Raw genomic sequence first — 12114 nt, forward strand, 5'->3', positions numbered from 1 at the left:
AGACAGAGGTAAACTATCCTGAGAAAGTCTGTTGACAAAATTTCAAGAACCTGCTTTAAATGATTACTCCAGGAATATGCTACAACTCCCTATGTATTGGTTACAAAGGGGTTGTGGGGATAAGACCAGAATAATTACTGCATGCCCAGAGGCATTGAAACAGTCATTCTTCCCACACTCCACATTTGAATGGAACAGAAGGAAACCCTAATAACTGGCACAATGGTACGTCTCTCTGCCATGCACCTCACAGTAGTTTGAATAATATAGATGTAGATGTAGATACTGTATATTCTTTGAAGTTATTATTTCATTTGTACATTGGCAACAGCAATATTTTGCAGTAATTTCTGTATTTGTGGACTTCTTACCATAATAGCTGCAAAAGCAATCTGTTTCCTGAATACCTGCATTTTCTCATTATTGGGTAGTGTAACGTGTTTATTGTTCAGAGTAGTGAACTGAAAAATTCACTTTTACACCTTGTGATACGTAAGAGAAACATCAACATATGAAAGTCCACTGACCCCAGGTCAAGTGCTGATGTATTGAAGCCCCCTTCTCAATATCATTTTCTATTAGCTATGACAAAAGAATAATTATGAAGAAATACATTCTGTCTGTGTAAAAGGTGAGGTATTTTATAGTAATGATATTGCAAAGTACCAAAGTCTGTGCAAAAAGAGGAAAACTGCTGGCTCAAATGAGACTTCATACAGTGATGAAAGGCATTACTCTTCATATATCCAACACAGTCACCATCAGTGGTACATGTAAAATGCCTGATATTGTAATTTAAATGAGAACAAACTGAAGACTTAAAACAACAATATCACAGTGTATGTGTGAATGATGGCAATCACAACAATGATTCTATTAATACATTTGATTATTTGCAGATCTTTTCTTTGCGTTGTGTTCAAGATCTAAGTGAACTACATAGCTTTACTGAAAGAAATCCCATTTTGTATCCTCATCAGTTTTCCGGTGTTTTTCCTGATGTGTTATTATCCAATTTATGTTGTAACACTTTTTAATGCTATAAATAAAATAAATTACAATCTACAAAGAAAAGAAATGACAATGTCCCTTTATTTTAATTGCTTTTTTCACAATTTTTGCAATTTTTGAGTACAGTTTTATACAAAAAAATAGTAAAATTATATAAAATTGCAAGAATGGCCAAATAACAACTTAAAAAATGTGTTAACTATGTATCAAATTTCACAATACAACAGAACTTAAATATTAAATTGCTAGGGATGTAACTATGAGAGAAACATGTTTGTGACCATCATTGTTTTGTCTCTTGTGATTTTTCTTCCGTGTTGAAAAAATGTTTACAGTGACTTGGCCGGTTTTGATACTAGACGCCTCAAACGTAGACATTTTTAAGCAACAGTTTCTCACTAGAATACAATAAACAAATAGTCACATAAACAAGCAATCAGCCAAAGTAAAAGAAGCCCAACAACACAAAGTAAAATGAAGAACATAATAAGTCACACAGAAATTGGAAGTCAGTCCCCTTACAAATTGTTCATCAATACTATCTAAATGTCATAAAAACTGAAAATCATAAGATCCGATGATGACAGCATAACTCTGTTGAAACTGATCATCCAAAAAATGCTTTTCTCATGATCTTGACTTGCTAAGTTTTCTTCATTTACCAAATATTATCTAAATATAAACTGTTCTTCTCCTTTTCATGCATATTTGCAAAGTAGTGAGATCTTAGAAAGTACTTACAGCTAAGTGTATCATCACTTTGAACTCAAGTCAAAAAGATGAAGTCTCCAGTGGAACCATGCAGGGTCACCGCCACCCAAAAAATCCAAGTCCAGTCGCACGAGTGTGGGAATGGTTATGCTCATCTCCTCCTTTGAAAAAAGGGCCTCCATTCTTGTCATTGCCCTGGAGGGTGGGACAATGGTGAATGTGCGGAGATTTGCACAAAATTTGGTCACCTGAAGGGTGGCAATCGGGTCAAACTGACCAGGGCAGCTCACTTGTAGGGTCATTTTACCCCATGGAAATGCAAGCCCACATACAGAAAATGCAGTTAAGGAGCTCTTGGAGACGTGCACATGAGAGGTCCTCAGTTACTCTCCCATACAGTCTGGACCTGTCTCCCTCCGATTTTGGTGTTTATGGTGGCACAAAAAAGGTTCCAAGAGGGAAAAAATAGGACATCAGACAGTATGTTTGAAACTGGTTCACAGCACACTTCAAGGATTTTATGAGATGGCCATTCATCAGCTTGTGTCTCAGTGGGAAAGTGCCTCACCAGTGAAATACTTTTGAAATAACAGTACATTTTCTGCTTACAGGCCTGGATAGTCTACAGGCCTGACAGGTAGCTTACAGTCAAGGGTTACTACAATGCATTTTAGAATGATATTGCTGGAATCCAAAGGTGGGACAGTTTTGCCCCATTCAGTGCATGTGAGACATTCTCTGACAGCGAACAAGATTCAGCTGCCTTCTGAGCATTCTGCTTTGAAGAATGTAGTCAGTGCAAACTTATGGTGAATTAATGATTTCTTCTCTGAATTAATGATTTCTTCTCTTTTTCATATTTTTTACATTTCTTAAAGGAAGTCATTTGCTTATGGAGGCTGTGCATTTATCTTGAAATGTACATTTCATTATTTAACAGTTAGCTAATTTCACTTGATTGGGCATCATCAAGCAGTTATTACAATAAAAAAAAGTGTTATGCTTACATTTTATATTCTGTACATCAGTGTGTCTCCATTTCAGAAGTTATGCTAACAAATTTGAATATAGTATGTTGGATACTTGTGCAATGATAAAACTTATATTACAGTTGTAGTTTTTCCATTTTATATATAGACTTCACACCTGGGATATTTGTGGTCTTACCTACAGTGGTTGTACAAAATTCCTGTCAGGGACACCATCACATGTTGCTTTTTCCCTACACTGATGTGTGGATCATAACATGCTGTAAGCAAAACAATATTTTTTTTTGTTATGTAGGTTTATAATGCCCAAGAGAGCACAGTTAGTTAACTGCTAACTAGTGAAATAAAGAGTCCATTTCAAAAAAAACCTGCACAGGAAAATAACTTCCTGTTGTGCACACATATATACTTATGAAAAAATACTATTGTTCCATTTGTTGTCAACAGGTGATTTTTTAACTATGATAAATGACAAATAGTATATAAATGTACACTGTCATGATTGTGGTATCACATGAAGAACCAAGGAACCGCCAGCACCAGACATAGGGGGCCTAAAAAGTCTGAGGATGGCTTTAACATAAACCTTAACCTGTAATAATAAACAAATGTTGTTGCGATCTTGACTGTTGCATTAATCAAATGTATATTAGTATGTTCCACTCATAATGATTTCACATGAAAATTACATATACTTTTGGACAAATCCATAACATATTTATTGTCTATGGGTGGATAAAGAAATGTAAACAAAAAATAAAAGTGCCCAACATCAAGTGTATGTATGTATGTGCATGTAGAAGTAGATTACGCATGGTTACTGTTCATTGGTTCAGATAAGACAAGTCTGAAGACAGTATTATCACACAACAGAAACAGATTTACATCAGTTCCAGTTGGATATTGTCTCCACCTGCAAGAGGTAATAATAATAATAATAATATTTATTAAACATCAAACAATCAAATACAATCCCTATAAATAATACAGTTTCAGGACGTAACACACATTACTTTTCTGAATACATCAGTTTACAAATTACAAACTAAAGATTTCTGTGTAACATTAAATTTTACATTTTAATGTATTTTAAATTTGTTAATATACAAACAAAAGTGTTACAAATATTTTTATCCCCATTAGATCACTTGTGAATTGCTTAAAACTATGAGACTGACATCCTTACAAAGCACTCCTCATGAAGATAAGGTACTTATCTAAGGAATGAAATGGATTTGCAATTAATATTCGTTTTAGCTGGTCCTTTAATTTGCTAGTAGGAAGGGCTGTGAGACTTTTTGATAGGACACTGACTACCTTCTTCCCAGCATGAAGTGCATGTTTTTCATATAAAGCTGTTCTGTGTCTATCTAAACGGTAACGGAATTTTTGTCTTATGGTATAGCTCACAGTTGAAGTTTGGATTTATTGCTTTCACAAACAATCATACATTTAATCAATTTCTTCATAATCTGCAGAGCTAGTTGGCATATAAACTTGTACTACTGTAGTAGGCATGGAATTTGTGTCTATCTTGGCCACAACAACGCGTTCACTATGCTGTTTGTAGTAGCTTACCCGCACTCCTATTTTTTTATTCATTATTAAACCTACTACTGCATTACCCCTATTTGACTTTGTATTTATAACCCTGTATTCACCTGACCAAAAGTCTTGTTCCTCCTGCCACCGAACTTCACTTCGGGTAGTGAAGGGAGACGAAAATTTAATAGTCATGGGTGACTGGAATTCAAGAGTAGGAAAAGGGAGAGAAGGAAACATAGTAGCTGAATATGGATTGGGGGTAAGAAATGAAAGAGGAAGCCGTCTGGTAGAATTTTGCACAGAGCATAACTTAATCATAACCAACACTTGGTTCAAGAATCATGAAAGAAGACTCTATATATGGAAGAATCCTGGAGATACAAGAAGGTATCAGATAGATTATATAATTTTTTTTTTATTTATTTGGTCCTGTTGATTACATATTATACAGCCAGTGTACAAGTAATATAGGACAAGTCAATTGAAGCAATTACAGTAGTATATAAACATTTATATATCACATTGCACAGACATTGGTTTATTTTACAAGAACAATTACTTGCATGCAGTATTAAAGCCTGCATTATGCCAAAAACAGTTTTAGTGATTGATTAAAATAGTAGAATAAGTGACAGTGCATATTTTTATGTCACTTACATATATAAGGAAGTAAATTTTCTTCAGGGTCATGGTTTGAATAGATACAAGTTTTAACTGTATTCCTTAAGAAGAGGTTTAAATGAATGCTCAGGAGAGTGGGATACATGGGAGTCCACATTTTCTCATAATGAAACAGATAAATTTACATTTTATCACCACAATTTCAGTTAAACTACAAGTAACAGCATCACACTTTATCTTTAAGGGAGTGCTTTTCTTAGGCAGTTTCCCACCACTCTTGTACATCATAACTCTAAGTATTTATTCATTATATAGAAAGTTTGTTCGATGAGAAATAGTTTTAGTTTCCTTTTGAAAACCTGTACATTATTTATTTCCTTTTTTATATTGATGAGGAGCTTATTGAAGACCTTTATATCTGACTCAGTAACTCCCCTAAGTACTTTAGTGAGAGATGCAGAGCCTTGATGAAAATTTATCACCTGTCTTGTGTCATGGTTGTGGATGTCACAATTTTTCTGAAACAGTTCCCTGTTGTTGGCTACAAATAACATCAGTGAGTATATATACTGACCTGTGATGGTAAGTATCCTGAGAGATTTGAAGAGACCTCTGCAAGATGTCCCACTAGGGACCCCACATATTAGCCTCACTGCTCGTTTTTGTATTCTGAAGACTTTTTCAACACCTGCAGCATTTCCCCAGAAGATTATGCCATAGGAGAGAACAGAATGGAAATATACAAAGTATGACAACAACATTATTTCTCTGTCTACTAACTGATGGAGAGCTCTTCGTGCAAAGCACGATGAGCTAAGTTTCTTGACCAGCTGAACAATTTGTTCTTTCCATCTTAGGTGACTGTCTATCTGGATATCCAGGAATTTTGTATGTGTGGTTTCATTAATTTTGTGATTGTTAACATGTATTTCAGGAGCTTTAATTTTTTTTTATTTTTTGTCAGAAACTGTATCATGTTGGTTTTTGAAATATTTAAGGTTAGGCTATTCGCAGTGAACCATTTGTGTACTTGAGTAGAGACTGTCATGGCTGTATCCTGCATTGTTGAGTTTGGTCCTTTTACAAGAATACTTGTATCATCGGCAAACATTACTATTTTTGCTCTGTTGTTAATTGTGATTGGTAGATCATTAATGTAGATCAGGAAAATTAATGGCCCAAGGTATATTAATAATTTTTTACTTATGGACCGTCTGACAGCAACTGAATAAAACACAATTTTATTGATTTGACAGTCGGAAACAGAAACCAAAACATTGCTTTAAAACAAGCGTTCAGTGCATAGTGTTGTGGAATGGGGAAAAAACCGCAAATTGGCGTTCATAAGAAGAAGAACAACACCAAAAATGCAACAGGAGCGTAATATGTAGGAAATTGTCCACACAACCTGCCAGTGATGATGCCTTGCAGAAAATAAATGCGAAATGCGTATGGCACTAAAATTGTGTTTTATTCAGTTGCTGTCAGACAGTCCATAAGTAAAAAATTATTAATATACCGTAATATTACACGCAACTGAGGAAGACAGGATTATAAAAGTTAAAGATGTTAATGGCCCAAGAATTGAGCCCTGTGGGACATCGTACTTTATATTTCCCCAGTCTGATGTTAATGCTGTTCCTGTCCCCCTTAAGACAACCCTTTGCTTCCTGTTCTGTAAGTATGATTCTAACCAAGTCAAAGATTTGTCTTTAATGCCATAATGTGGAAGTTTTTTTAAGAGTGTGTTGTGATCTACACAATCAAATGACTTGGCAAGGTCACAAAATATCCCCACTGGATACCTTTTGTAATTTAGTTCACCTAAAATTTCATGTGTTAGGTTAAATATAGCTATGTCGGTGGAGGAGCCCTTACGAAAGCCGAACTGTGTAGGAGCCGGTAAGCCATTTTGTGTCGTGTGGCTATAAATCCTATCATACACTATTCTCTCAAATACCTTTGAGAATACTGGCAGCAGGGAGCTGTGCCGATAGTTGGATATTTCATCCCTTGCTCCACTTTTGTGGATTGGCATCACTACTGCATGTTTTAATCTATCTGGGAACACACCAGTTTCCATAGATTGGTTACAAAAATAGCACAACATATAATGCCATTGTATCCACAGGAATCTGAGTGTTTGAGTAATTTTATGGTTTTTTTCAATTTCTTTAGGGGTTGTACTTCTGAAATGAAGTGCTACTTTAGATGTTATTTGCATGTGGTTAAGTAGTTCAATAGCTTCTGTGGGAGCCTGTTTATTATGGTTCACTGTTTTTTCAGCTACAGAGAGAAAAAAATTGTTGAAATCTGAGGCTGCAGCTTTGTGTTTATTATTGTCAGGTTTTATGTTCCTATTTGTCTCACTTTTTATGATGTGCCATATGGTTTTTATTTTATTGTTTGAATTGCTAATTTTTTGTGCATAGTGCAATGGTTTGGCCTTCTTGATTACACTTGTTAGAATTTTACCGTATTTCTTGTAATGTAACTTTACTGCTGGGTCTGTACCAGTCCTCTGTTGTACATACAGATCTCTCTTTTTGTTACATGATATTTTTATGCCTGTAGTTAGCCACCCTTTCCTTTTACTACAGGTTGGTTTGATTTTAATCTGTCTTTGGGGGAAAGAAGCTTCAAAATGTTTAAGGAATAAGTTCAGGAATGAGTTGAACTTCTCATTCACTGTGTCAGCCTGGTATACTTCCTCCCATTGTTCATGGCATAAACTATTTTTGAACAAGCAAGTAGATTCAGCATCTATTGATCTAACATGTTTAACTTGTTTACAATGGCCATGTGTTGTTTTTCTGCTGGCAAGTAAGACAGAGATTTAGGAACCAGTTTTTAAATTTTAAGACATTTCCAGGGGCAGATGTGGACTCTGACCACAATCTATTGGTTATGAACTGTAGATTAAAACTGAAGAAACTGCAAAAATGTGGGAATTTAAGGAGATGGGGCCTGGATAAACTGACTAAACCAGAGGTTGTACAGAGTTTCAGTGAGAGCATAAAGGAATGGGGAAAAGCAATACAGTAGAAGAATGGGTAGCTCTGAGGGATGAAGTAGTGAAGGCAGCAGAAGATCAAGTAGGTAAAAAGACGAGGGCTAGTAGAAATCCTTGGGTAACAGAAGAAATATTGAATTTAATTGATGAACGGAGAAAATATAAAAATGCATAAATGAAGCAGGCAAAAAGGAATACAAACGTCTCAAAAATGAGATCAACAGGAAGTGCAAAATAGCTAAGCAGGGATGGCTAGAGGACAGATGTAAGGATGTAGAGGATTATCTCACTAGGGGTAAGATAGATACTGCCTACAGGAAAATTAAAGAGACCTTTGGAGAAAAGAGAGCCACTTGTATGAATATCAAGAGCTCAGATGGAAACCCTTCTAAGCAAAGAAGGGAAAGCAAAAAGGGGGAAGGAGTATATAGAGGGTCTATACAAGGGCGATGTACTTGAGGACAATATTATGGAAATGGAAGATGAGGTAGATGAAGATGAAATGGGAAATATGATACTGCGTGAAGAGTTTGGCAGAGCACTGAAAGATCTGAGTTGAAACAAGACCCCGTGAGTAGACAACATTCCATTGGAACTATTCACGGCCTTGGGAGAGCCAGTACTGACAAAACTCTACCATCTGGTGAGCAATATGTATTAGACAGGTGAAATACCCTCAGACTTCAAGAAGAATATATTAATTCCAATCCCAAAGAAAGCAGGTGTTGACAGATGTGAAAATTACCGAACTATCAGTTTAATAAGTCACAGCTGCAAAATACTAACACGAATTCTTTACAGACGAATGGAAAAACCGGTAGAAGCCGACCTTGGGGAAGATCAGTTTGGATTCCGTAGAAATATTGGAACACATGAGGCAATAAAGACCCTATGACTTAGCTTAGAAAATAGATTAAGGAAAGGCAGACCTACGTTTCTAGCATGTGTAGACTTAGAGAAAGCTTTTGACAATGTTGACTGGAATACTCTCTTTCAAATTCTAAAGGTGTCAGGGGTAAAATACAGGGAGTGAAAGCTATTTACAATTTGTACAGAAACCAGATGGCAGTTATAAGAGGCGAGGGATATGAAAGGGAAGCAGCAGCTGTGAAGGGAGTGAGACAGGGTTGTAGCCTCTCCTCGATGTTATTCAATCTGTATATTGAGCAAGCAGTAAAGGAAACAAAAGAAAAATTTGGAGTAGGTATTAAAATCCATGGAGAAGAAATAAAAACTTTGAGGTTCACTGATGACATTGTAATTCTGTCAGAGACAGAAAAGGGCTTGGAAGAGCAGTTGAACGGAATGGACAGTGTCTTGAAAGGAGGATATAAGATGAACATCAACAAAAGCAAAACGAGGATAATGGAATGTAGTCAAATTAAGTCGGGTGATGCTGAGGGAATTAGATTAGGAAATGAGACACTTAAAGTAGTAAAGGAGAGGATATAAAATGTAGACTGGCAACGGCAAGGAAAGCGTTTCTGAAGAAGAGAAATTTGCTAACATCGAGTATAGATTTAAGCGTCAGGAAGTTGTTTTTGAAAGTATTTGTATGGTGTGTAGCTATGTATGGAAGTGAAACATGGATGATAAATAGTTTGGACAAGAAGAGAATAGAAGCTTTCAAAATGTGGTGCTACAGAAGAATGCTGAAGATTAGATGAGTAGATCACATAATTAATGAAGAGGTATTGAATAGAATTGGCGAGAAGAGGAGTTTGTGGCACAACTTGACAAGAAGAAGGGACCAGTTGGTAGGACATGTTCTGAGGCATCAAGGGATCACAAATTTAGCATTGAGGGCAGCGTGGAGGGCAAAAATCGTAGAGAGAGACCAAGAGATGAATACACTAAGCAGATTCAGAATGATGTAGGTTGCAGTAAGTACTGGGAGATGAAGAAGCTTGCACAGGATAGAGTAGCATGGAGAGCTATATATATATATATATATATATATATATATATATATATATATATATATATATATATATATATATATATAGCTCTCCATGCTACTCTATCCTGTGCAAGCTTCTTCATCTCCCAGTACTTACTGCAACCTACATCATTCTGAATTCTGAATATATATATATATATATATATATATATATAAAAAGAAAGATGATGAAACTTACCAAACAAAAGCGCTGGCAGGTCGATAGACACACAAACAAACACAAACATACACACACAAAATTCTAGCTTTCGCAACCAATGGTTGCCTCGTCAGGAAAGAGGGAAGGAGAAGGAAAGACAAAAGGATATGGGTTTTAAGGGAGAGGGTAAGGAGTCATTCCAATCCCGGGAGCGGAAAGACTTACATTAGGGGGAAAAAAGGACAGGTATACACTCGCACACATGCACATATCCATCCACGCATACAGACACAAGCAGACATATTTAAAGACCCTCGTTGTGGGGGTGTTGTGAGGGTGACATGGTATTAGAAGGTGGAAAGTGTTCCATGAGGTGAAATGAAAATGAAAATAAAAATATATGGGGAGAGATAAAGGTGAACCGGACCCCATAACGAGGGTCTTTAAATATGTCTGCTTGTGTCTGTATGTGTGGATGGATATGTGCGTGTGTGCGAGTGTATACCTGTCCTTTTTTCCCCCTAAGGTAAGTCTTTCCGCTCCCGGGATTGGAATGACTCCTTAACCTCTCCCTTAAAACCCACTTCCTTTCGTCTTCCCCTCTCCTTCCCTCTATCCTAATGAGGCAACAGTTTGTTGCGAAAGCTTGAATTTTGTGTGTATGTTTGTGTTTGTTTGTGTGTCTATCGACCTGCCAGCGCTTTCATTCGGTAAGTCACCTCATCTTTGTTTTTATATATATATATATATAATAGAAGGAAACATTCCACGTGGGAAATATATATATATATATAAACACAGATGATGTGACTTACCGAGCGAAAGTGCTGGCAGGTCGATAGACACACAAACATACACATGAAATTCAAGCTTTCGCAACAAACTGTTGCCTCATCAGGAAAGAGGGAAGGAGAGGGAAAGACGAAAGGATGTGGGTTTTAAGGGAGAGGGTAAAGAGTCATTCCAATTACGGGAGCGGAAAGACTTACCTTAGGGGGAAAGAAGGGGTATACACTCGCACACATACACATATCCATCCGCACATACACAGACACAAGCAGACATTATTGCACACAAATTGCCTTGAAGCATATGCTTAACACACTACACAGCGAAACATAAATGGGCGCTGTGGTATCATAGATTGATACTACCCTCACTGTCATCTCAGAAAACGCCAACAGAAATCCACATCTCTGACAGATGGTAATAGCGGCTGTGCTGGGACCTGGCGGATCCAATAATGCATCCCCACTCCCTTCAACAGCTCTGACTACGAGCGCCCTCTGCCATCGCGATACAGGACAGTTGGTGGCAGCTACACGGCCTCAGCTGCAGTCGCAGTCTTCAGTCTCAGTCAGCCGTCAACAGTTTGCTTGTGCATTAGTAGCAGGAGCCTCACACTACACAATGGTCTTTAATTTATTTCTTGTAATAGCTGGACTTTATTGCTGTTTATTCTGTTGTAAAGTTTCTCTGCAGCACTTGGAGAAAGCTATAAGTAAAACTTATGTTTATTTATGTCATCTCTAATCATTTCTGCTCCTGTCCAACTTCTCTAGAATGACAGCTGCTGCACCCCTCTGTAGCCCACCTCTCCTTATCATTGTGTATGAAGTAGTACACAATAGATCTGAGCTGCTTCTCTTCTACTAAAGAGTGCTTTATTCACCACATACTATAAAATGGAGGGAGAGAGAGAGAGAGAGAGAGAGAGAGAGAGAGAGAGAGAGAGAGAGAGAGAAATGTGAATGAAATTAACAGAACTTACCTTCAAGCAGGTGAGTATCATATTATGGGCGTTCAAAAAGGAATGAGCCAGAGTCTGGAATGCACAAACCGGTGACAGGGGGGGTAATATCATGGAGTGTGTAATGAGGTGTGGTTCCGACCAGAGTGTAGGAGTTCACAGCCTGTCGCTACAGGGCATGCGTGCACGTCACGTGACTATACGGACCTATCAGCAGCATTCATCAGTCATCCAATGCTGCCGGTCGCATTGCAAACAGGAGGTGTCAAAAGAAGAGCAAAGAGATGTTCGTTTTCCGACAGTGGAAGGAGTAGGAGGAACGGACATTCATCGATGAATGTCACAAGTGTACGGCGAACACTGCATGTCCATTGC

Source organism: Schistocerca serialis, chromosome 12 (genome assembly GCF_023864345.2).
Source record: "Schistocerca serialis cubense isolate TAMUIC-IGC-003099 chromosome 12, iqSchSeri2.2, whole genome shotgun sequence".
In the NCBI taxonomy this organism is placed as follows: domain Eukaryota; kingdom Metazoa; phylum Arthropoda; class Insecta; order Orthoptera; family Acrididae; genus Schistocerca; species Schistocerca serialis.